At 36.1% G+C, this 21,288-nt stretch overlaps 2 protein-coding genes across 15 annotated transcripts in view; both read right to left on the bottom strand.

Moving 5' to 3' along the window:
• Nucleotides 1–21,288, bottom strand: part of LOC136837726 (octopamine receptor beta-2R-like) — a 355,532-nt gene that overhangs the window by 61,567 nt on the left and 272,677 nt on the right. For 11 of the 14 annotated variants that reach the window (XM_067102635.1, XM_067102626.1, XM_067102630.1 and 8 more), the window contains one exon: nucleotides 13,377–13,497. The gene's annotated coding sequence lies outside the window, so the exon portion shown is untranslated. Of the gene's footprint in view, nucleotides 1–13,376; nucleotides 13,531–13,783; nucleotides 13,927–21,288 lie in introns of all 14 variants that reach the window. The other 3 variants (XM_067102637.1, XM_067102641.1, XM_067102631.1) reach the window with 2 other exon arrangements.
• Nucleotides 1–21,288, bottom strand: part of LOC136837448 (F-actin-monooxygenase MICAL3-like) — a 94,384-nt gene that overhangs the window by 57,524 nt on the left and 15,572 nt on the right. The gene's annotated exons all lie outside the window — the stretch shown is intronic.

Below are 21,288 nucleotides of genomic sequence, written 5' to 3'. Positions count from 1 at the left end.
ATGTTCAGGAATTTTTAGCAGACCACTCCATCCAAGAGTTACCTGAAACCACTCTGACTAAAGCACAGTGGAGTGAGATAGCAGTAGCATGTGGTGGTCACGTGTCTACCAACATGGTAAAGGCACAAATCAAATGTATTGCAATCCAAGCATTGATGGACTCTGGTAAAATAAATGAAGAGTTAGGAGAGGCACAAGAGTTGTTGGATGCAGCTGAGGCAGAATTTATAAATAAACACGAGCAAAAGAAAGAGAAAAGTGATGTAGAAGCAGAGCTTAGATGCATAGAAGCAAAAGAAAATTTGATTAAGCTGAAGATGCAAGCAGAAAGAGAACGAGAAGATAGAGAGAAAAGAGAAAGAAAAGAAAGAGAAGAAGAGAAAACTGCTGAAGAATTAAGGAAAATAGCAGAAGAAGAAAGGAAAAGAGCAGAAGAAGAAAGAGAGCTAGCTAGGCACATGAGAGAGATGAAATTGGTAGAAGCTTGCTCCAAGTTACCTGTAACACCATCTAACACTACTCAAGGTAATTCAGGCCCTGTATTTGATGTAGTAAGAGTGCAGAAGTTAATTCTAAAGTTTACAGAAGAAGCTCCAGATGAGTTTTTTGATCACTTTGAAAAAAAAGTGGCTTCAGGTATGGGATGGCCAGAGGATAAATGGTCAGTCTTGTGACAGACTGTTCTCATTGGCAAAGGAAGAAGTGCCTATTTAGCCTTGTCAGCTGATCAGTGTAAAGAGTACAAGGTACTTAAACACAATGTGCTACAAGTTTACCAGATGACCCCCTGAATATTATAATGACAAATTCAGATCTTTGAGAAACGATGACAAGATAACTTTCTTGGATTATGCCTACAAAGTAAGATGCTTTAAATGATGGTTGGAGGCTGCTAAAGTTGAATCTATGGACGAACTTGAGGAGTTAGTAGTTCTAGATCAATATCTTAGAGGAATTCCTGAACACATAAGAGCCTATTTAAGAGAGAGAGAGGTGAATAAACTTGACAAAGCTGCTACACTTAGTGAAGACTATAATATAATCAGTAGCAAAAGGAACTATAATGTCAAGTACCAGAATCAATGCACAGGTTCTAAGTCTCATCCAAATTTCAGGAGCAGATTTAATGGGAATCCTACAAATGATAATACCAAGTCAATGCAGGGTAATATTCCTCAGCAAGCTAATGTAAAATCATCATATAATGTTGCAAGGCAATTACAGAAGCCTAATGTTGTCTCCTATAAGTGTGGAAGAGCAGGACACTTCAGTTGGGAGTGTTATCAGACACATCGGCAGTCCAAACCAGTTGGTCACATAGTAAGAGGTGACCAAGTGAAACAGACTACAAAGAGCAGTGTGGGGAGGAGTCAAACTTCAATGAAGACTGAGACTAAACAAGCTGAGTGTTTAGCAACCAGTGGAAATGTAACTTCAAGCAGTTTGGAGGCTTTTAAGCCATATATCTATGAGGGTACGCTGACAACTCCAGGAGGAAGTGTGCAGGTACCAGTCAAGGTGTTACGTGATACAGGGAGCAACCATAGTGTGGTAGTCCGTGGTGCTCACCCACAGTTGGAGAAGAATCTCACAGGAGATTCTGTTATTTTGAAGGGTATAAGAGGAGAAGAGGTAACTCCTATATGCTGTTTACATCTGTCATGTGAATTAGTGACAGGAGATGTTGATTTTGCAGTAAAGGACTCACTGGCTGTTGAAGGTGTGCATGTTCTGTTGGGGAATGAAGTTGGTAGTGTGCCATTTGTTCTTTGTCCTATAGTGACAGATAAACCATTGAGGATTAGTCCTACGGTAGATTTGGAGATGAATAACCCCCACCTGTTTCCTAGCTGCGTGACTACTAGGAGTATGAAGAGACTGAGGATTTATCCACTCAAGAATGATCAAGTGAAGGATCTTTGAACTTAGAAGAGTTGTTCCAGGGAAATGATGTTTCCCCTAATGCTGACCAAGAAGAGGTTTCCCAAGAAGAAGCTGTTGTACCTGAAGAGACTCTGAGTAGTCAAAATGTTCCTGAAGATAACAGTGAAACTACAGTAGCTGAATTCACAGATATTGAGAGCTCAACCCTTGAAGGTGGTCAGGTGACCAGAGAGAAGCTAATGGAACTGCAGAAGGAGGATGCATCATTAGCTGAGTTGTTTTCAGAGTTGTTGATCAAGAAGAGATGCAACAAACTACTACCTGTTATTATCTGAAGGAAGGTTTGCTGATGAGGAAGCATAGACCTGCAGATATGCCAGGAGATGCTGAATGGGGCGGACATCATCAAATTTTGATCCCACGTCCACTGAGGACGCAAGTGGTAGCAGTCGCTCATGAGTCTGAAATATTTCTTCTGGCCTGGACTTCACAAAGATGTTAGCAGGTTCTGTCAGGAGTGTCATACCTGCCAGACAGCTGGAAAGTCAAATGAAACCATTCAGAAAGCCCTCCTACAACCTATAGAAGTTAGAGGAGAACCCTTTAGCAAGGTGATCATAGATATGGTTGGACCACTGCCGAAGACGAAGAAGGGACATGAATATCTGTTATCATTAATGTGTCCTGTGACAAGATATCCTGAGGCAATCCCTGTTACAAACATATCTGCCAAGATAGTTGCTGAGAAACTAGTGGAGTTTTCTCAAAGTTTGGGATACCAGAGATTGTACAAAGTGATAGAGGAACTAGTTTTACTTCCAAACTGTTTCAGGATGTGATGAACTTGTTAGGAGTGAAACAACAGTTATCCACTGCATATCACCCAGAGACTCAAGGAGCCTTGGAAAGGTTTCACCAGATATTGAAAGGTATGCTGACAAAGTACTGTTCTGAGTCAGGCAGAGATTGGGATGTTGGTGTGCAACTGATGTTATTTGAAATTAGGAATGCTTATCAAGAAAGCATGGGTTGTTCACCTAACGAGATGATTTTTGGTAGAGAAGTGAGAGGACCGTTGAAAATTCTTGCAGAAAATTGGGAAGAAAATCAAGTGAAAGTCCAAGGAGAGTATGTGAAGAACTTGAGGAAAAGATTGGAAGAGATTAGAAAATTCTCTTTAGAAAATCTGAAGCTGAGTCAAGAGAATATGAAAAGGAGATATGATAAGAATACTTAGCTAAGAAGTTTTAGTGTTGGTCAACAAGTGTTAGTGTTTCTACCGGTCAAGAGATTTCCACTTTCTAACAAGTTTCAAGGTCCTTACAAGATAATTGAGAGGTTAAGTGATAAAACTTATGTGATTGAAACACCAGAAAGACGAAAACGAAAAAGGAAGATACATGTAAACCTCTTAAAACCTTACTTCTCAGAAACCAAAACAGAAACTGTGTCAATAACCCAGGCAACTTCAACTACAGAAGACGATGATGAATATGAATTGGGAGCTGAAAGCAAGATGAATAATTCTTCAATTTTGGAGAATTTGGAGGATAAACTGAAACATCTGAGTGTTGATCAAGGTGGTGAATTGTGTGAAGTGTTTAGAAGTTTCACAGAACTATTTGCAGATGTACCTAGGTGTACTGATCTGACCAAGCATGAGATCAAGATCCAAGAAGATGGAGTCCATTCAAACAGAAAGGTTATTGCCCATCACCTTATCATCGAGATGTTTTGAAGAAAGAAGTCGAATATTTGTTTCAGCATGGATTAGCAGAACCCAGTTCAAGTCACTACAGTTCTCCATGCGTGTCAGTGAAGAAACCGGATGGCTCATTTAGGATGTGTACTGATTATAGGAAACTGAATTCCATCAGTGTGGCTGATAATTATCCCTTGCCTCTTATAGATCAGTTACTTGATAATGTTGGGCAAGCCAAGTTCGTCTCCAAGATAGACTTGTTGAAGGGATACTATCAAATTCCCTTAGATGAGAATGCTAAGTTGCTGTAAGCTTTTATTACTCCTTTTGGACTGTATCAGTATACTGTTCTGCCATTTGGTCTGATGAATGCGCCTGCAACGTTTCAACGAGTGATGGATCAACTGCTAGGATCCATAGAAGGAGTAGGTGTATATCTGGATGACATAGTCATTTAGTCTACAACATGGGAAGAACATCTGAAGATCCTGAGGAAAGTTTTCAAGAAACTAAGGGAAGCAGGACTAACAGTCAACCTAGAGAAGAGTGAGTTTGGGAAGGCAACTGTGCAGTATCTTGGGTTTGAAGTTGGGAAAGGCCTTCTCACTCCAGTAAATGCTAATGTAGAAGTTATCCTAATGCTACCCCACCTACTACTAGAAAACAGCTACAGAGATTTTTGGGCATGGCAGGATTCTATCGATGTTTCTGCCCGAATTTCTCAGCTGTAGTAGCCCCCTTAACAGACTGAACTAGTCCCAAAGCTAAGTTTGTTTGGACTACAGAATGTCAAAAATCCTTTGAGAAGGTAAAAGCCATTTTAACTTCAAGACCAGTACTTCGGGCTCCAGATTTCAATAAGAAATTTGTGATACATGTTGATGTCTCTGACTGTGGAATTGGAGCTGTACTACTTCAAGAAGATGAAAGTGAACTTTTGCATCTCGTATGTTTCATGTCTTTGAAATTGAAAAAGCATCAGAAAGTGTATTCCACGACAGAAAAAGAAACTCTAGCCTTAATCACAGCATTAGAAAAGTTTGAAGTGTATGTGAACAGACCTAGGAATGAAGAAATTTTAGTGCTGTCTGATCACAATCCGCTCACGTTTTTACAGCGGATCAAGAATCACAACCAGAGACTCACCCGGTGGTCTCTGTGCCTGCAACCCTATACTCTCAAAGTGAAGCATATTTCAGGTAAGAACAACGTGGTTGCAGATTACATATCCCGTTGTGAATAGCTGGATTCAACCCTGGGATAACCAATCTTCTGGGGGGATGAATCTTATGCTGTGGTTTTCATAATGCAGTAATCTCTCCTCAGTTGTTGTGTGTATGTGTGTATTGTTGTATACTGTATAATTTTGTGTTCAGATGTGCAGATTCCATAGAGAGTTAGCTTAAAATTAATGTGTTTAAACCCTGTATTGTTTATAAGAAGGAAGATATATGGAATGGAGAGAGAGACAGAGGGTAGTTGTTATATAAAGAGGCGACTTGCTGAAGTAACACATTCTTATATGGAACAATCATCCCCGTACAGAACGCTGTTGGGTGGTGAATCATGTCACAAAAGTTGCATAACATAGTTCTGGAATTTTCCATGATACGATATCTTTTCATTTTATTATAGTAACTAGAGATTCTTTTGTTCTGAAACTATGTAATAGCAAATATTATTATTAACTATAATTCCACTTTCTCTCTAATTATCGTTTAGCAAATATTATTATTAACTGTAATTCCACTTTCTCTCTAATTATCGTTTTTAAAGAGTTTTTTTTAAATAAAAATCTCATCTAAGACCTGTTCACACACTTGTATGGACGAACGGCCCCGCCCGTCTATAGACGCCCATACAAAGAGAATCATTCTGAGCCTGATAACCGTGCAGAGGGGAGATCTCTCTCTCTCTCTCTCTCTCAGGACTTCAAATGTCCTGCTATAAAGTAACGAATATTTTTTGTAGTCAATGGTCACTCGTAACTTTTAACTGTTTAATTCCTTAGTAAATGTGTCTAAGTGTATTTTATTGAGTGAAGGTAACGGCGCCTATCAATAAGTGTAACAGGCCTAACTAAAAAGTGGAGAAACTGGTACCAAGGTATTGTAACATAATTATTGGTTTTTAGTGCACTAAAAATAATATTTACAGTGGCTAAATACAATTATTCTATTTTTCTTTTTAATACTTTTTCATATTGTATGTTTTATACTTTACCTTTTGAAGAGTTTTTATATACATGTGGTGTGTTTGCTATTGTCTTAATGCTTTGCTTTACATTTTGATATTTTTTTCCGCAGAGTGTATTTCTGTGTTTTTGCATTCACATTTTTGTTTGATTAGTTTAGTTGCCTTATTTTGTTTAACACTCGGGAATTAATTTACTTGAATTTCTTTTCAATCATTTTTTGTTACTTAACAATTTAAATTTTACTTGAATAATTTTTTTATTAATTAATAAATTAATTTCTGACTTAATTTTGACTGATGATTAATTCAGACTTAATCAAATTTTGTTTTGTTTTCAAGTAATAATAAATTTCCCCGAGACTGTTGAAGTCATGTATAATCTTTGAATTTAGAAATAAATTTTTGTATTTAAAATTGTTATATCAGAGTTTCATTTATTGGCCCACCAGCAATTTTGATTTGAATTAGATACAGTGGTAAGTGAGATGTTTTCCTTCAAGCAATTGGAGTGAGCTCGAACCAAGGAAATATTTAGACTTTTATAATGTTGTTGGAGTGATGCCCTTTGATTAACTTAATCTCATATAGATATCTACCTCACACCTGGATTAGTGAACTTATTCTGCTTCCTTGTATGATTGATAAGTTTTATAAGGGATCACTGTTGCCTTCCTTAGAGAAATCAGTCGTTTTGTATTTGTGATGAGGGTTCAGGTGTCTGGCTGTTGTGAGGTAACTATAATTGTTGGATAAATGGTAAGTTTGGTAATCAAATATCAAGCACTTAGACACCAGGTTTAATTTGAAGACCAGACACTGGGCACTTCGTCACAATATATGCATGTACATATATATATATATATATATATATATATATATATATATATATATATATATATATATATATATATATATATATATATATATATATATATATATATATATATATAATTGTCTAGCGTTCCCTTTCCTGTAACAATCTTCAAATTTATCAACGTATTCTTCAACACTCGGATATGCAATTCCCTTTGTAACTAAAAGACTGAATATGTATGTAAGTTTCAGCCATCTAGATCTTCCAAAGCAGTCGCGTAGAAAGATGCAATTCAAATCACGTTAGGATGAAAAAGTATTATTTGCAATGAGCATAACCTTATTGGCTTAAAGAAAATATGCCTGATCTTCCAAGAAAGTATAAAAAAATATCACTATAAAAAGGTGACTTCATTCTTTGTATATTAAACAGGTAAACGTATACAGGTAAAAAACGCCTTCATCAACAAACGAACTCATTAAAACTTTCCTGCTAATCATATGTTCCCGGACACTGACCTTTGACCTATAAGGTGAAGACGATGAACTTAATTATCAGGGGATTACTAATATCTTTATCCTAATCACGAATAACATACCACAGGTGTTTAGCCGCGTATAAAACTTAACCCGTAGGATAGCAACGACTTTTCACGTTAAAATCTATTTACCTTACCAGGTGGAACTCAATTAATATAATCATTATGGAATTACCATTATCCTTGGTAATCTGTGACTCTGACCTTTTAAATGTCAAATGACGCATCTCGACCACTGTAGTTTATGAATAGGCATCAGATACTCAATCATGTACTAGGCTATGAAGAGGGCACCCGGTCATCTAGTGTATGTTTTCACCATGTTTTATCGAATTTCATTTGTTATTTCCCACTTGATTTTGCTAACAGGCAGAGAGACTTCCAGACAGACAACTTACTATTATTATTATTATTATTATTATTATTATTATTATTAGTCAGAAGATGAACCCTATTCATATGGAACAAGCCAGCTTGGGCCATCGTCTTGAGCTTCAAGCTTCCAAAGGGAATTCTTCTAAACCTTCATAACTTGATATTTGTTTACTAACCTCCTTTGTATAAAAAAATCACAAAATCTACTGCATGCTTTAGTTAAGTAAACTCGGCACTAGAAATTTAACAGAACTCATCAGTGAAACGATTAACAACAAAATATTCACTCACACGCAAACAATGTTTTTTTTTAATTAGTTGAAGGTAAAACAAATATGCAAAAATGTATTCTACCAGAACTGATATTAGTTCTCAATGAAATGCATCTATTTATGAAATGAGATGACCTATTTTAATCAAGCAATAACTTTCATTTTTTTTCACTGATTCCTGATTTAGTCGTCATTTCTTACTTCTCCCCTATGAACTTCACGGAAGTTACAGGAAACATCACGATTCATGAAAGAAGAAACGTAAAGAAAACTGAAAAGTTAATAAACTCCTTGTTGAAGCACAGCTAAATATCAAGAGACGACAGAGTTTGAGAAGACCTCTTAATGAAATCTTAAATATTCTGATAGTGCTTTCTCTCTATTGTTTTTGAAGGTCCCTCACGTCATTGCTCCCGTTCTATCTACTCTCTTGGCTTTTGTTCAGAAGATTAGAAATAACACAATACACAGCTTGTTGTAAATAGTTGTGAAAATTGCAGCATATATAAAACAATTTCCATCCTTCCTTGAATGGAATGGAATATAAAATTTAGGCCAAAGACCAAGCACTAGGACCTATGAGGTCACTCAACGCTGAAAGGGAAACTGAGAGTAAACAGGTTTTAGAATTGAAACAGGAGGAAAACCTCAAAGCAGTTGCACTACGAAAATATTTTTATGAGAGGGTGGAGAGTAAGATAGAAATAAAAGAATATGGACGGAGGTACAGTAAGGGAAAAGAAAGGTGTTGCAACCAGAGATCGAAGGGACGCCGCGAAGAACCTTAAGTAATGCCTACAGTACACCGAGAGAGGTGCACTGGCGGCACTACTTTCCTACGGGGTCCATCCTTCCTGCCAATTCTCTTGTTACAGAAAAACGGATTTTCGAGCCTTATGATTATTTTAATTTTACAAACCTGTATTCTGACAGAATTTATAAATACAGGAAATCATGAGATAATAACATGAGAATTTATCTAGAAGACAAAAGCAAACAGCACATCTTCATTACAGCCTTATACAGACCATCCGATCAAAAGCCACTCCACCCAAATCTACCACATCGTGTTACAAAACAAACGATTAAGTGAAAAATGAAGGAGGAGAAGTACGAACCTGACATTTGGCCAGGGAAACACCTTCTTGCCAATCTATGATGAGAAACTAGAGCAGATTATTATTATTATTATTATTATTATTATTATTATTATTATTATTATTATTATTATTATTATTATTATTACCTTTTGTTACTTCTTTCAAATGAACACCACCATATTCTTTGGAAGCTTGAATTTTAAGTCACTGGCCCCTGTGGCTTTGTTCCATTTGAACTGGCTTCATCTTCTGAATAATAATAATAATAATAATAATAATAATAATAATAATAATAATAATAATAATAATAATAATAATAATAATAATAATATCCATGATAAAAGACAATCCCGAATATAGTAATCACAAGAAAAGACATAATCCCGAAAGTAGTTTATCTCATGGATTATCCGGAGGCAAGAGAACAACAACAACAACAACAACAACAACAATAATAATAATAATAATAATAATAATAATAATAATAATAATAATAATAAATCATTCAGACACTTTCTAGTGGTTACTATGCTTCTTAAAATACTGACCTGTCACGTTCATTTACAAACTGGTCTTCACCTGGTACACTTTTCACACAGAAGGTAAGAAATTGCAAGCGAGTATACCGGTCGAGCTATGAATATACACACATCTTAATACACGATATATGTTTTTACTATATACACGTACGGCCAAAGACTGGGAAGATTAAAGGACTGACAAGTAGGAATCTCAAGACAAAATGAAAGAATTATGAAAGATGAACGAAACATTTTTCATGACCGAATGTTAAAATTATCACGTTATCATTTTAATAACATTGAACCTTTGAAGTTTATAGTTTTGAAATATGCTAAAAAAAGTTAACTAAATTTTCCAACCTTCTGTAAAATACTCAACGTGCCATTTTAATGAATGTATTGAACTGACGGAATTGAATATAGAATTCAGCGCTGAAATGGAAACTGACAGTAAAAAAGGTTAAAAGTGTAACAGGAGGAAACCTCGCAGTTGCACTATGAAACAATTGTTAGGAGAGGGTGGAAAGTAAGATGGAATAAAAAGAATATGAAAGGAGGTACAGTAAAAGGAGCGAAAGGAGTTGCAGCTATAGGAGCCGAAGGCACGCTGCAAAGAACCTTAAGTAATGCCTACAGTGCACTGTATGAGGTGCATTGGCGGCACTAACCCCCTACGGGGAATGAATATATTAAAATCCCAAATATGGGAGCATGAAAATCTCCAATTCCTAATTACCGTTATCCTTACGAAGAATTAAAACCCCGTACATCTGAATCCTTCCTAATGTCAGCAAGGACATGTATATGTACTCGGCATCAAAGGATATATTCATGTCATAACTGACACCCCTTCACTTGTGTCTGAATGAACGATTGTGCCTATCTTTCCTATCAATGGCTGATTGAGAGTTAAACGCCAAGACTTATTAAACAGCAGATATACATTTACAATAATGATGGGAGTGTAATTAACACCCGTGTGTGTTTGTTGTTATTTGTTTTTTTATAATGGGAGTGTAATTAACACCCGTGTCTGTTTTTATTTGTTTCTTAAAGGTTAAAAAAATTAAAGTTTCTGACACTATTGCAAAGTTTTTCTTGTGGTGATATTTACATTCACACTAGACACATTTTCAAACACACACACACACACAAACACACGCGCACACACAAAGAGAGAGAGAGAGAGAGAGAGAGAGAGAGAGAGAGAGAGAGAGAGAGAGAGAGAGAGAGAGAACTGTGTTTCGTGGCGATATTTACTATCATACAAGATATATTTAAAAGAATGCCTCTACTCACGCTTGAGAGAGAGAGAGAGAGAGAGAGAGAGAGAGAGAGAGAGAGAGAGAGAGAGAGAGAGAGAGAGAGAGAGAAAGAGAGAGAGCTGTGTTTCGTGGCGATATTTACTTTCATACAAGATATATTTAAAAGAATGCCTCTACTCACGCTTGAGAGAGAGAGAGAGAGAGAGAGAGAGAGAGAGAGAGAGAGAGAGAGAGAGAGAGAGAGAGAGAGAGAGTGTTTCGTGGCGATATTTACCTTCATACAAGATATATTTAAAAGAATGCCTCTACTCACGCTTGAGAGAGAGAGAGAGAGAGAGAGAGAGAGAGAGAGAGAGAGAGAGAGAGAGAGAGAGAGAGAGAGAGAGAACTGTGTTTCGTGGCAATATTTACTTTCATACAAGATATATCGAAAGAATGCCTCTACTCAGAGAGAGAGAGAGAGAGAGAGAGAGAGAGAGAGAGAGAGAGAGAGTTTTCGTGGCGGTATTTACTTTCATACAAGATACATTTAAAAGAGTGCCTCTCTAGAGAGAGAGAGAGAGAGAGAGAGAGAGAGAGAGAGAGAGAGAGAGAGAGAGAGAGAGAGAGAGAGGTGATTTATTAAGCAATTACTGAATGAGCGGAGACACAGAGCTAGAAATAGAACTTTCGGTTGACGCTCGAGACTAACCTGAAGCTTCAAAGATTTGGATGTGGGCGGTGAGATGTTGACTGTATTATTATTATTATTATTATTATTATTATTATTATTATTATTATTATTATTATTATTATTACTGAACAGGTTCCTCTGCATTTGGTTTTTGTGAGTCGAGTGAATGAAGCGTTCCTTCATAAAAGAATGGCTAAGATCTTTTAATATTTTATTAATGTACGTCACGAGTTTGTGATATAATAATTCATTTATTTACATTAAATTTTCATCCGCCCACTTCGACAAAATTTGTAAGTACGCCATGACGTGAATGTAGCAGAGCAACTTTTTACCTGCATAAATCGGGTTTAAGTCTGAAATAAAATTGATAATTAATGACGATTAAACCTAAGGCCAGTACGTACGAAAAGTATGTCTTCAGACAACAGTAGAATTAAGCAATGCTTACTTTCCTTATCTCTTTATTTCTTAGGGAACACGGATTATTTCAGCAGCGAACTTTTCTAGGTAAACACTAACTTGTCAAGAGCAACATTTCATTTCATAGCTCACAATCTTTAACAAAAATGTCTTATTTTGTAATGAAGGTCATTTAGAGCATAAGAGATGATTTAGCTCAAGAATATCTGAATGATGGGTTCAGTCCTATGAATAAGAGAGGATTTCTTGGAGACCTCTTCTTTCTGCATTTCCCATCACTTCCTCTTGCTTCTTTCTAATGGGCACCATACTCTTTGCAAGCTTGAATTTCAAGACAATGGCCCCTTTGGTGGGCTTGTTCCGTACGAATAGGATTCATCTTCTGAATAATAATAATAATAATAATAATAATAATAATAATAATAATAATAATAATAATAATAATAATAATAATAATAATAACACTAGATTGCAAGTAACCACTAGGTATACATAACTCAAATTTCATGTAAAAATAATATGAATAGGCTTCAACTTCTGAATAATAATAATAATAATAATAATAATAATAATAATAATAATAATAATAATAATAATAATTCCACTAGGTATACATAATTCAAATTTCATGTAAAAATCCAATATATCTCATTCTAAAGTCTAAAAGGCGTTGGTTAGCCAGCCCCATGAGAGCTGATAGTCTGGTTAAACCATTTTAATAATAATAATAATAATAATAATAATAATAATAATAATAATAATAATAATAATAATAATAATAATAATAATAATAATAATAATAATAATAATAACAATAATAATAATAATAAAAGGCGCTGGTTTGCTACACTAATTGAATTCCCACGGCACTACGAATTACAGAAACCGAAATGATGACTTTTCATGACTTCATTCGAGAGAGAAATCGCTTCCGACGAAGATATAAAGATATCGTTTCAAGTTGTCACATTTAAGCCATAATTATCTTAGCTCAAATGATCATTAATCTTTTCTTGTCTAAAAGGTTAATTGAGAGCTATAAATCTGGTCCCAGAACGAACCCTGCGTCCTCATCAACAAATGGCGCTACTGAGAGAGAGAGAGAGAGAGAGAGAGAGAGAGAGAGAGAGAGAGAGAGAGAGAGAGAGAGAGAGATTTCAATATTTAACTTCTTAATAAAATAACAATAAGAGCCAAATCTTTCCCATGGATAAAAAAATTATTAGGCAAAACAAAACTCAAGTCATATAAAATGCAGTAACTTTTTTCTGACTTCTCTGATTATTTACAGAGAGAGAGAGAGAGAGAGAGAGAGAGAGAGAGAGAGAGAGAGAGAGAGAGAGAGAGAGAGAGAGTTAAATTATAGAGCAAATTTTGTTTATTCGTTCTGCTTCTGCATTTAGTCGACGAAAAAGTCAGGAAGCAACATTTAAATGAGTCTGAATATAAACTGGCAGAAATGAGTTGCAACTTACTTCGAAAAATGTAAAATGTTTCCTTTTCCCAAACTTCGAATTAGAGTCCTATTTTACATCAGGAATTCGTGAATTACTTCTCTGCACTACAAAATGATTGTCAACGGTTTCTGTTTACAGGAAGTACAATACACCTACCTGCTGATGTGAGTGTCTGATGAAATTTCCTGAGATGTACAATCCGATGGAGGTTTATCTTATTAACCTATCTTTTTAGGCTCGTTAATCTTCTTAGGTTTCCAGGTCGGGTTCAGTAACCCTGGAAATGAGAGAGAGAATGCATTACTTGACTCTGGCTAACATAATGTGATAAAATGTACACACATTTATGAGGAAATATGAATTTAACTGAAACCTTTTCAATCAGGAGAAAATTATCGTTGTCCTCCGAATGATTTAAATAACAATATGGTTTGAGAATATATAAACTTGGGTCATTTAGAATCAAGAAGTGTAAATGAAGATAGCTAAACACATTTCTGATAATCACTTCTTATTTTATCAAAGAAACTACAAACAACAACTATCAATTACTGACAACGTACCTCAAGCGCTACGTGGAAACCATATCACTGCGCGAGTATTTCATTTCAAGTTAAGTTTCAGTACCAAGTCTTTCTTTCGACCTCTGTTTCTGTTCCTCCAGCTATTTTATTTTGGAAGATTTTTTTCCATTTACAACACTAACCTGCAATATTAGTGAAATATACTTTTGCAATCATTCTTTACTCTTTTCACACGTTAAAATTCGACGTATTTCAATCGTAAGTCTTAATATCTTTGAAATGGAATACAACCTGCTAGTATCTTGTTTCTACATAACGTTTTATATTTCGGTCATTTTCATCTCTTTTTCTCGAATAATCCTGACATCAGTGACAAGACAACGTCAGCTTCATTTCCTACTTTCTCCTCTTGTCGCAAACATTTTTGTGTCTCGTCACTTCTTGTCAGACTGTAAAAGATTAACATCATTTCTTCTTACCCTTACAACCAAGGTAAGCAGAGAATAGTCAGTTAATTTTCACTAAATGTGCATGTACTGTACAGCATGTGCCTGTGTCCTCGTGTGTACGTATGTATGTATACACATATGTATAGTATATATATATTATATCTATATACATAATGTATATATATATATATATATATATATATATATATATATATATATATATATGTGTGTGTGTGTGTGTGTGTGTGTCCTCGTGTGTATGAGAGAGAGAGAGAGAGAGAGAGAGAGAGAGAGAGAGAGAGAGAGAGAGAGAGAGAGAGAGAGAGAGCAATTTAGTCGCGGATATGAAAGGAAAGACACTGAGTGAAACAAACTCTCATTTTATCTCAAACGAAAACGTCCACACGCTATTGCCCAAAGTGAGCTACAGACCATTGCACTTCGCGAGAATTTCTCAGATGACAGATGAAGGACAATAAAAGGCAAAAGGTGAGAGGATACGTTTAACAACAATGGAGCACAGATCTTCATTTCATTCTGCTTCGCTTACACTGGCTTTCTTGTAAATTACTGAGGGTCGCAAAAGTTGCGATAAAGTGTTTTGTTCAGGTGTTGTTAATAATTTATTCATACTTTTACCTAATTATTTATTCATTTGTTAATTTTGCTTTGTTTTCGAACAGCTGATCTTCCTGTATTTCCTATCATCTTCTGTAATTTCTGTCAAATGAACGCCATATTCTTTGGAAGCTTGAATTTCAAATCAAACTGATAAAACTAGCAGCGAGGATTTGTGGGTACATGAGAGTAGGAATTAGGAATAAATGCACTAAACGGCGAACTGAACAAATCTGATAGATATCAGAGGAAGAAAAGAGAATTGTCTAAAGTGCTTCTGAAAGCAAAAGGGCTGACTAAACGGTATAAGATAAGATAACGAAGGTATTTAAAGACAAACGAATGAAAAAATGGTCGTGATAAAAAAGTGGTAAGTCTGAGCAAGTATCTTAGGAAGAATGAGTTATAAGTTAATGCAGAGAGAAAGGTTACAGAACAAATGTATCTTAAGAAGAAAAGCAGCAAATGGAAAGAGCTTCCTGAAGAGAATGTAGTCCTGCACTGGTTAGTGAGTACTTCAAAGATTTACTGAGAGTGGACGGCAGTAGAGAGGCAGATTTGAACAAAGCACGAGTGCTTTTGGAAATGACTGATGACGATGTAGGGGAGCAACAACTGAGAGTTTCAAATGGAAAGGTACCATGGGATTAAACCTAAAGGATGACAGAAGGATGAGAGAGGAGGCGAATCACAGACTAAATGAAACATCAGAGGCAATAGATTTTTGAGGAAAAGTGGAGCACCAATGCATGACCAAGTTGGAATGCATGTAGGGGTTGTTGAGCCAACCATCTTTTATGAAAGACGAATGTAAAATTGAACATAGAAGAAAGAAAAAAAAAGTTTAAACTACTGTTATGCACTTTCAGCATTGTATGTGTTAAAGAGTAAGAAAGATGGAAAAGGTAAGAAATGTGGAAATATGTTGAAATGCTAAAAGGTTAGCGAAGGTGGGCAGATTTATCAATGTGTTTTGAGATGGTTTAATTATGTCGAGAGAATGAAGGAGGATATGTTGGAAAAAACTATGGTTCGAGGGAGGACATTTTTTTTATAGTTGGGGCTGGGCAGAAGGCATGGATGAGGTCTGAAAATGAGGGCGTCGTAGTATTACGCAAACAATTGAGTGTAAATACAGACAGATGTTAGTGGCGCACTGTATAGGAAAAGGGTTCAATGATTTCGGTACAAAGGCTTACTCTCGATTCTGAAAACTCAAGAATGGATGAGACAGTGACCAATGTATGCAAGATTTTCATACATTATCTAAATAAATCATAAAAGTCCTTTCCTTCTGAATCAAATCCGTCTTGCAAGAAAACTCTGACGATAGAAAAACATTGGAAATCGTTAAACTGAGAGAGAGAGAGAGAGAGAGAGAGAGAGAGAGAGAGAGAGAGAGAGAGAGAGAGAGAGAGAGAGAGAGAGAGAGAGGAATAAATCCGGTAATGAAACAACTTTTACTTCTGAAATAAAAGACGACAAAGAGAAAGGAGAATTATGACAATTTGTTTCCCTCTTTTTGGCCTGGAAGAAAAAATCGGTAAATTCCTAAAATTTCAGTAATTGTACGACAAATGGTCTGGGAGGCGATAAAAAAGCAGGGCTGAAAACACCGGTCGCAAGCAAGGGAAATAACAGCACGTGCGCGCGCAAGCACACACACACGATTCGAGTACAGATGAAGTGTAAGTGGAAAAAATGTCATTTTAGGAAGATAAAAGAGAGAGAGAGAGAGAGAGAGAGAGAGAGAGAGAGAGAGAGAGAGAGAGAGAGTTTTAGGAGAAGAAGAGATATTCTTAGAGCGGAAGAGAGAGATTGAAAGTTGAGTAACAAGAAAGATTCTAAAGAGAAAGGGAAAGATAAAGACAGAGTGCAAAGACGATAGAGAGAGAGAGAGAGAGAGAGAGAGAGAGAGAGAGAGAGAAACTAACAAGGCCTTACACCAGAACCTGTCAAAAGCACAAGAAATGTCAAAGGAGGGACTTCCAAAGATTCCCCATAGTTCCCGATAAAAGACGCCCAAATGAATTCTATAGGAAAGAAGCTCTTCAAAAGAGTCTATAGTGCAGAGTATCAGAAAAAGGAAAAAAAAAAGTGAGGTCCCAGGCACTGGAGAAAGTGAACATGAAAGGCAGTGCCACAAGGGCTCGAGTTACAGTGGGATATAAGAGAGTTGGGCCTTCTTGCAAACATGCTTACCAAGAGGGGACTTCAAAGGATGGTTTCTGCGTTCACGACGGAGCTATCAAGACTGCTATACACCGTCTTCTTTTTCCCCTCGTTATCAATATTTCGTACCTCGCATAGTTCATAGTTTGCAGTACCTAATACCAAGTCAACAAGAGATTACTTGAAAGGGTAGCGCAAAAGGAAAATGTTTCTGTAACATAACAGAACAGGAATTTGTTACCTGTGTTACAAATGTAAGTGGGTAACATGATTCAAAATCATGTCACTCATTCCCATCAAAGTTTTACGCTTCTTCAAAGCACTACCAAGGTAATTCCAGAATGAATCTTTACGTAATGACCTTAATTCTTGTTTAAAAATACACTATATAACCCCCTTCTATCCAGTGATTAATAACAGGTAAATGGCTGGCCATTATTATCTTACATATTTTTCGTACCCTTTATAAAACACAATAAAGTTCACGATAACAAAATGTGCTTTAATAATGAGCTCTCTAAGTAAACATTTAGCGCGGGCGAGACCCACCCCTTTGAATTAGCCCATATATCGTTGGGGAGAGAATTTAAACAACCTTTTTATTAATAGCCAAAAGTCTTCAGATTTTCTACGGATATCTCAGTTTCAGAATTCTCGGGATATTACGTTATTTCTACTTCAATTCAAATTTCCAAAAAGTTTCACTTGTTAAATGAAAAAGTCTATTAAACGTTGCTTTTTACACGTTAATTATTAAAGAATTTCATATTTTCAGTTATTACAGGATGACATTAGACATTTCATTTGTATGTTCTGCATAAACGCAAATTTTTTACTAAAGAAGTCCTACATGAATAATGGCGCAAAGTTCATCATGTTTTCCATTGGAACTGCGGCGCATTTTGGCTTTCAGTGTCAGTGTTTTCATCCAGTTTTCACGATTTTAATCGTGAATAAGTGATGCCACCTGCTGCTTTTACAGCTGCCTTTTATTCCTCTTGTGCTGTATCATGAACCTTTTACGTGTAATTTTTTTTAGTGTGTGAAATTATAATATTACTTTACACAGAACAAACTGGAAATGAACAACCAGTTTTCATCTCCCTAGCATACGATATATATAAGATAAACAGACATACAGAAGACAGACAGACAGACAGATAAAGAGAGAAATGTAAGCATGGAATATGACGGGGAAGTCTGTGGAAAACACCACTCCGTCATTTCCCTCGAGTGAAACATCGACGCATTGTTCGTAACAGGCAACTGCGGATGCTTCACACTTTATGAGAAATTCTTGCATGATAAATGAAGACGTAAATGCTGAAAGGTGAAAGGGATTATGTAGCAGTCTCGAGGAAAGAGCGAGAAATGCCGTTCTGTTAAAAAGGAGATAGATGGAAGAGTAAGTTAACGTTATTAAGATGGAAATACTGCAGTGGTAGTTCCTGGGAAAACTGAAAATTGGCTATTTATTCTGGAGGAAAAGGCTAAGGAAACATAAATTGCCCTTGTAACAAGAAAAAAAAAGTGGGGGGGGGGAGGAGACATGATTGCCAATATTTTGCCAAAAAAAGTATAAAGGAAGGAAATTGAACTTTTTTTATTCCAAAGGAAAATGACACATGAAGAGTGAATACCTGTTAGTAAAAAACACTCCACCGGACCTTGGGGTATTCTTGTAATACCTTTATTCCATTTATACTAAGGGCTCCACATTGCAACTCAGTCATTTATATTACAGTTTACGCCCATGATTCCCAAATACTGCTTTCTCTTTATTTTCAAGCTTTTTCCACAACTCTTTCCTAATAAAAAAAAAACATTCCATTCACCGTCTCTTGTTTAGAAAAACACTGCTCTATCAAATCTTTATTTATATATATATATATATATATATATATATATATATATATATATATATATATATATATATATAATATACATACATACAACATAATACATATGTATATGTATATATATGTGTGTATATATATATATATATATATATATATATATATATATATATATATATATATATATATATATATATATATATATATCGTTTTCGAAACCGGTCTGGGTGTCAAGGTGACTGGTCATATTTACACACACACAGACACACATAGATATATAATATATACTTTATGCACATATAAATGCGTGCGTGCGGGCAAATAACTTTTCTATGAACAAAAAAGAAGAAAATTTCGAGAGTAATGTGGACACAAAGGAATGATAACAAATATGAAACAACTTTTTTCTCCATACTCCTTCCATCATTTAAGGAATGAATTGAGACGAGGAGTAGGAGAGAAAACGTCGCTTCACGCCATTTCCTTGCCTTACCTCCGGAGGCAAAAGGCGACATTTTCCGAAATTCTCCTCGAAATTTTCAATAATTCTCCCGTGACAAATGGCCAGGGAAATGACAACAAGAGGAAGGTGAGAAAACACTGGCTTGTCAGTGAGGCGAGCTAGCTATGCTGTCTGTCAGTCCAGCATATGCGTGTATACAATGAGAGAGAGAGAGAGAGAGAGAGAGAGAGAGAGAGAGAGAGAGAGAGAGAGAGAGAGAGAGAGAGAGAGGATTGGGGGATGTGAGAGAGAGTTTTGGGAAAAAGAGAGAGATTCCTAGAGAAGAAGAGAGATTGAAAGTTAAGTAATATCCAGCATATGCGTGTACACAATGAGAGAGAGAGAGAGAGAGAGAGAGAGAGAGAGAGAGAGAGAGAGAGAGAGAGAGAGAGAGAGAGAGAGAGAGAATTAAGAAACATGAGAGGTTCTTAGAGAGAGAGAGAGAGAGAGAGAGATGACTGGGAGATGTGAGAGATAGTTTTGGGAGAAAGAAAGAGATTCCTAGAGAAGAAGAGAAAGATTGTAAGTTAAGAAACGCGAGAGGTTCTTAGAGAGAAAGGGAAAGATAATAAACAGAGAGAGAGAGAGAGAGAGAGAGAGAGAGATTGAAAGTTAAGAAGTAAAATGAGAAGTTCCTGGAAGGAAAGAGAGAGAGAGAGAGAGAGAGAGAGAGAGAGAGAGAGAGAGAGAGAGAGAGAGTCTTTCCTGGAAATGGAAAATACGAAGTATTTTTTTCCCACACTTCTAATACCGCCTGAATCTTAATTCCTCGTGATAAAAGGGGTTTTGTAATCCAGATAATGTGACCAGCTCACGCTACGTTCGCACAAAAGGAATGTGTTGGTACTGCGGTGAAATTTCTGCTTCCCGCTCTCTCTCTCTCTCTCTCTCTCTCTCTCTCTCTCTCTCTCTCTCTCTCTCTCTATAATGTTTTTACTCTTTTTTTATGAGTCAACAGGTTTTGCTTGTTATCTACCCCTAAACACTGTTTTAAAGAGAAAAATAACAACTCGGATTAACTGCTTTATTGATTTATTTAAACTCAGATACAAACGTAAGTACTTGGGCACTTTCGGTCATTCAGTGCTCTAGACAGTGCAAAAAGAGAGAGAGAGTGGTTGGACAGCAGAATGAAGAAAGGAAGCCGAATGAAGGTAAAGTAAAAAGCTTAAAAGTGGGTGCAGCCAGGGACCGAAGGCACACTGCAAACAACTTTTAGTAATGCCTACTGTGCACCACATGAGGTGCACTGACGGCACCATCCCCTTACACAGTTAACAACCAGGATCTCCTAACGTAAGTGGAAAATCTTGGATACGTTCTGGGAGAAACTTTTATATGTGTATATATACATACATACATACATACATACATACATACACACACACACACACACACATATATATATATATATATATATATATATATATAAAATTATGTATGTATATGTACAGTATATGTGTGTGTGTGTGTATACGGAAGACTTACAACTTTGTTATTCCACTTTTAAGAGCTGAAACCCGCTTTTTCGTATCGACTGAATTTTAAAGGAAGCAAATACATTTGGAAAATAATTATTATTAAGCAATCGAGTACATGAAGTAGAAAATAAGGGCTCATTTCAAATGGAAATACCTCAGAAACCATTCGCGAAGAAACAAAAAAAGCAACTGTCATTTTTTTTCAAAAATGGGTAAACATATTCCATAAATAAACAACTGTTGGTTTCTGAAATATGCTTCGCCCATAAAACAAGGAAACGAAAACATCAAATCGCAACAACAGACGCCATTTCCAGAGTAGTAAAATGCCGATTACATGTTGGCGTTTCGTTCCGTGTTTAAATATTCGCGGAATATTTTGCATTCTCCTGCCACGGGATGTGAGTGCCCTTTTAATGTCGCTTTTCACTTCGGCAAAAAACTGCCAAATTGTTTTGCTCGCAAT

This window comes from Macrobrachium rosenbergii, chromosome 59 (assembly GCF_040412425.1).
Source record: "Macrobrachium rosenbergii isolate ZJJX-2024 chromosome 59, ASM4041242v1, whole genome shotgun sequence".
NCBI lineage: Eukaryota > Metazoa > Arthropoda > Malacostraca > Decapoda > Palaemonidae > Macrobrachium > Macrobrachium rosenbergii.
The sequence above is the reverse complement of the archived record's forward strand: the minus strand, read 5'-3'. Positions and strand labels throughout refer to the sequence as shown.